Here is a 6,213-nt window from a genome sequence, read left to right on the forward strand (position 1 = left end):
CTTTTCCAAGGAGTCAACTCTTCACATGAGGTGGCCAAAGTACTGGAGTTTCAGCTTTAGCATCATTCCTTCCAAAGACATCCCAGGGCTAATCTCCTTCAGAATGGACTAGTTGGATCTCCTTGCAGTCCAAGGGACTCTCAAGAGTCTTCTCTAACACCACAGTTCAAAAGCATCAATTCTTCAGCACTCAGCCTTCTTCACAGTCCAACTCTCACATCCATACATGACCACAGGAAAAACCATAGTCTTGACTAGACGAACCTTTGTTGGCAAAGTAATGTCTCTGCTTTTGAATATGCTATCTAGGTTGGTCATAACTGTCCTTCCAAGGAGCAAGCGTCTTTTAATTTCATGGCTGCAGTCACCATCTGCAGTGATTTTGGAGCCCAGAAAAATAAATTCTGACACTGTTTCCACTGTTTCCCCATCTATTTGCTGTGAAGTGATGGGACAAGATGCCATGATCTTCGTTTTCTGAATGTTGAGCTTTGAGCCAACTTTTTCACTCTCCTCTTTCACTTTCATCAAGAGGCTTTTTAGTTCCTCTTCACTTTCTACCATAAGGGTGGTGTCATCTGCATATCTGAGGTTATTGATATTTCTCCCTGCAATCTTGATTCCAGTTTGTGCTTCCTCCATCCCAGTGTTTCTCATGATGTACTCTGCATATAAGTTAAATAAGCAGGGTGACAATGTACAGCCCTGACGTACTCCTTTTCCTATTTGGAACCAATTTTCCCATTTAGTTTATTACAAAATATTGAGTAGAGTTCCCTGTTCTATACAGTAGGACTTGTCATAATCTATGTTAAATATATGGTGGTTTAGTCTTAAGTCATGTCTGACTCTTGTGATACTATGGACTGCAGCCCACTAGGATCCTCTGTCCATGGGATTTTCCTGGCAAGGATACTGGAGAGGGGTGTCATGCCCTCCTCCACGAGATCTTCCTGACCCAGGGATCCAGCCCACATCTCCATTAGCTCTTGCTTTGCAGGCGGATTCTTTACCACAGAGACACCCGGAAAGCCCATATTAAGATATAGTGATTAGCAATGTCTACATTGCTACAATTATCTACATTGCTAAAAAAAATGACTACAGCAAAGTGACTGAGTTATACATATACATGTATCTACTCTTTTTCAAATTATTTTCCCATTTAGTTTATTAAAAAATATTGAGTAGAGTTCCTTATGCTATAGAATAGGCCTTGCTATAATCTATTTTAAATATATTAGTGTGTATCTGGGGCTTCTCTGGTGGTTCACTGGTAAAGAATCCACCTGTAATGCAGAAGACACCAGAGACCTGGGTTCCATCACTGGGTTGAGAAGATCCCTGGAGGAGGGCATGGCAACCCTCAAGCCTAGGTATATTTGTGAGAGACAATAGGAATGAGACACGGCTAGTATCCTCACAGATCAAAATGTGTTACATATTATGGCAGTTATGTGTCAGCCTGTACATGAAAAAAGAGATTAGTGAAACAGAAAAGTGTCTTGAATTGGGTCAAAATAAACTGGGATTTCAGGAAACAAAACTCAGGATTTCAAGTTAATGGCAAAAAGATAGTTATGCAACTATTTTTAAAAACCATAAAATATAGATAAACCACTAAAATTTCAATACCTATTTAACTCTTATAGCAAAATAAATTCAAGATTAATCAAAAGTTTTAGTATAATATATAAAAATGTTTTAAAAAATAAGCACTGGAAAAGAATTGAAGACTATTTGGCACAAGTGGAATGGGAAAACGTATCTTTCTAAGCAAGATACACAAATGAAAAAAATTGAATATAAAATGTAAAAAAAAAAAGTACATGCAAAAATCATTCTACATAGTTTAAAAAGTTAAAAACATGGAACCAGGAAATGGAGAAGGAAATGTCAACCCACTCCAGTATTCTTGTCTGGGAAATCCCATGGACAGAGAAGCCTGATGGGCTACAGTCCATAGGGTAGCAAAAGAGTCAGACACAACTTAGCAACTAAACAACAAGAAATCTAATTTTTAAACCTAATTTGATGACATATTGTGCGTGTATTTTTAATTACCCCTTTTGAACTAACGTTTCATGCACTTTTTCTCACATCTTCAAATTTTCTTTGAAAACACAATTTTTTTAAATTTTATTTTATTTTTAAACTTTACATAATTGTATTAGTTTTGCCAAATATCAAAATGAATCCACCACAGGTATACATATGTTCCCCATCCTGAACCCTCCTCCCTCCTCCCACACAATTTTTAATAGCTGCATGATAACCCATCTTATGAACAGATTGTATTCATTTACTTGTCAAATATTTTTGGTTGTTTAGGTTTTTGCTTTTCACTACAGTGAGTGGTACCATAGTCCTCAGTGTTTTTATTCTATTTGTTTAGCAGCTGGTGGCTCAGATGGTAAAGAATCCACCTGCAATGTAGGAGACCTTGGTTCAGTCCCTGGGATGGGAAGATCCCCTGGAGAAGGGCACAGCTACCCACCTCAATATTTTGGCCTGGAGAATTCCATGGACAGAGGAGCATGGCAGGTTACAGTCCTTGGGGTCACAACAAGTAGGACACAGCTGAGACACTTTCACACAAGCAGAAAATACAAAGTGCTCATGCAGTGGTAAAAGTAATCATTTCTTAGCATATAAATGTCTCATAAAAATCAGTATAGAAAAGAGTAACCATTGAATTAAATAGGTAAAATTTGAATGAATATATACATATAAATGTGTTTATATAAATATATACATATAAACTCACAGAAAATTAATACAAATCAAATGAAATGTGTGGAAAGATGATTGAATTCAATTATATCAAAAGGGTTGTGGTTAAAGAATAAGAGTAACTTTAATCAGATGTCATAAATATTTATCAGGTACTGATGATTGAGATGTGGACAAAAGAATTCTCATAGAGTGGACAGGACTGTAACTACTTAACCTCAAGTATGGTAATTTGACAATAACTATCAATATCAACATTTAAATGCATATATTACCTGACCATTCATTCAAATATCATAGGAACAATGCTATCCCTATAAAATTGTATTTTCATATACATAAAACTTATATTAACTAGAATATTATTTACCATAGAAAAGTTTAGCAACCACATTAATAGAAATTTACATATTAATTTTACTATAAATTTATAAGGAGAACCGTGCACCATAAGAAAAATTATATATATATGTGTGTGTATATATATATATGACTAGGCTTCCCAGGTGGCCCAGTAGTAAAGAATCTGCCAGCCAGTGCAGGAGACGCAGAAGACACAAGCTCGATCCTGGGTCAAGAAGATCCCCTGGAGTATGAAATGGCAACCCACTCCAATATTCTTGCCTGGGAAATTTCATGGACAGAAGGGACTGGCAGGCTATACTCCATGGGATCTCAAAGAGTCAGAAACTACAAGCAACTGATCATGCATGTACAAAATATATGGACTTGTATAGAAACATCTTCAAGATGTTGTATAGTAAAAGCAAGTGTTACATATATCAGATCAGATCAGATCAGCCGCTCAGTCGTGTCCGACTCTTTGCTACCCATGAATCGCAGCATGCCAGGCCTCCCTGTCCATCACCAACTCCTGGAGTTCACCCAGACTCACGTCCATCGAGTCAGTGATGTCATCCGGGCATCTCATCTTCTGTCGTCCCCTTCTCCTCCTGCCCCCAATCCCTCCCAGCATCAGGGTCTTTTCCAAGGAGTCAACTCTTCACATGAGGTGGCCAAAGTACTGGAGTTTCAGCTTTAGCATCATTCCTTCCAAAGACATCCCAGGGCTAATCTCCTTCAGAATGGACTAGTTGGATCTCCTTGCAGTCCAAGGGACTCTCAAGAGTCTTCTCTAACACCACAGTTCAAAAGCATCAATTCTTCAGCACTCAGCCTTCTTCACAGTCCAACTCTCACATCCATACATGACCACAGGAAAAACCATAGTCTTGACTAGACGAACCTTTGTTGGCAAAGTAATGTCTCTGCTTTTGAATATGCTATCTAGGTTGGTCATAACTGTCCTTCCAAGGAGCAAGCGTCTTTTAATTTCATGGCTGCAGTCACCATCTGCAGTGATTTTGGAGCCCAGAAAAATAAAGTCTGACACTGTTTCCACTGTTTCCCCATCTATTTCCCATGAAGTGGTGGGACCGGATGCCATGATCTTCGTTTTCTGAATGTTGAGCTTTAAGCCAACTTTTTCACTCTCCACTTTCACTTTCATCAAGAGGCTTTTAAGTTCCTCTTCACTTTCTGCCATAAGGGTGGTGTCATCTGCATATCTGAGGTTATTGATATTTCTCCCAGCAATCTTGATTCCAGTTTGTGTTTCTTCCAGTCCAGCGTTTCTCATGATGTACTCTCCATATAAGTTAAATAAACAGGGTGACAATATACAGCCTTGACGAACTCCTTTTCCTATTTGGAACCAGTCTGTTGTTCTAGATCTGATAGATCTGATAGATAGAATGCATGATGAACTATGGAATGAGGTTCGTGACATTGTACAGGAGACAGGGAGCAAGACCATTACCATAGAAAAGAAATGCAAAAAAGCAAAATGACTGTCTGGGGAGGCCTTACAAATAGCTGTGAAAAGAAGAGAAGCGAAAAGCAAAAGAGAAAAGGAAAGATATAAACATCTGAATGCAGAGTTCCAAAGAATAGCAAGAAGAGATAAGAAAGCCTTCTTCAGCAATCAATGCAAAGAAATAGAGGAAAACAACAGAATGGAAAAGACTAGGGGTCTCTTCAAGAAAATCAGAGATATCAAGGGAACATTTCATGCAAAGATGAGCTTGATAAAGGACAGAAATGGTATGGACCTAACAGAAGCAGAAGATATTAAGAAGAGATGGCAAGAATACACAGAAGAATCGTACAAAAAAGATCTTCACAACCAAGATAATCACAATGGTGTGATCACTGACCTAGAGCCAGACATCCTGGAATGTGAAGTCAAGTGGACCTTAGAAAGCATCACTACAAACAAAGCTAGTGGAGGTGATGGAATTCCAGTTGAGCTATTGCAAATCCTGAAAGATGATGCTGTGAAAGTGCTGCACTCAATATGCCAGCACATTTGGAAAACTCAGCAGTGGCCACAGGACTGGAAAAGATCAGTTTTCATTCCAATCCCAAAGAAAGGCAATGCCAAAGAATGCTCAAACTACTGCACAATTGCACTCATCTCACACGCTAGTAAAGTAATGCTCAAAATTCTCCAAGCCAGGCTTCAGCAATATGCGAACCGTGAACTTCCTGATGTTCAAGCTGGTTTTAGAAAAGGCAGAGTAACCAGAGATCAAATTGCCAACATCAGCTGGATCATCGAAAAAGCAAGAGAGTTCCAGAAAAACATCTATTTCTGCTTTATTGACTATGCCAAAGCCTTTGACTGTGTGGATCACAATAAACTGTGGAAAATTCTTCAAGAGATGGAAATACCAGACCACCTGACCTGCCTCTTGAGAAATTTGTATGCAGGTCAGGAAGCAACAGTTACATATATAGAAAGAAGCAAATATGTGTATGTTAATTACACTTGCGTTTGTAAAGATTATTACCAGATGAAAAGAAACAAATTTAGGGCTAACAATTAGGGCTGGAAAATGCTGAGAAAAAAGTGGGAAATTCATGCGACACTGCATACCATATTGTTTGGTTTCCATTTATGCTGTTTATTGATATCTGTTTTACTTCAGATCTTCTTGTAAATAGGAAAGTATTAAGTTAAAGATTTTTTGCATAATGCCATGGAAGTATAGTTTAAAAAAAAGGCAATATATATATAAATAAATATTTTAAGTTCTATCAATAAAAAAGTTCATTTAAATGATAAGAATCTAAATAAAAATCATCCTGTCCTGAAAAAGAGTTGTTATTGTTGTTCAATCACCAAGTCCAACTCATTGCTACTCCATGAACTGCAATATCTTTTTTGCTCTTTTTTTTTTTTCATGAAAAAGAGTAAAAATATAAGTCCATAAACTGGTTGGGCTTCCCAGGTGGCTCTAGTGGTAAAGAACTCAGCAGCCAATGCAGGAGACATAAGAGATGCCAGTTCAATCCCTAGGTCAGGAAGATCGCATGGAGGAGGGCATGGCAACCCACTCCAGTATTCTTGCCTGGAGAATTCCATGAACAGAGGAGCCTGATGAGCTACAGTCTGTAGGGTCACATAGATTCAGACAT

This window comes from Bos indicus x Bos taurus, chromosome 15 (genome assembly GCF_003369695.1).
Source record: "Bos indicus x Bos taurus breed Angus x Brahman F1 hybrid chromosome 15, Bos_hybrid_MaternalHap_v2.0, whole genome shotgun sequence".
Classification (NCBI taxonomy): Eukaryota; Metazoa; Chordata; class Mammalia; order Artiodactyla; family Bovidae; genus Bos; species Bos indicus x Bos taurus.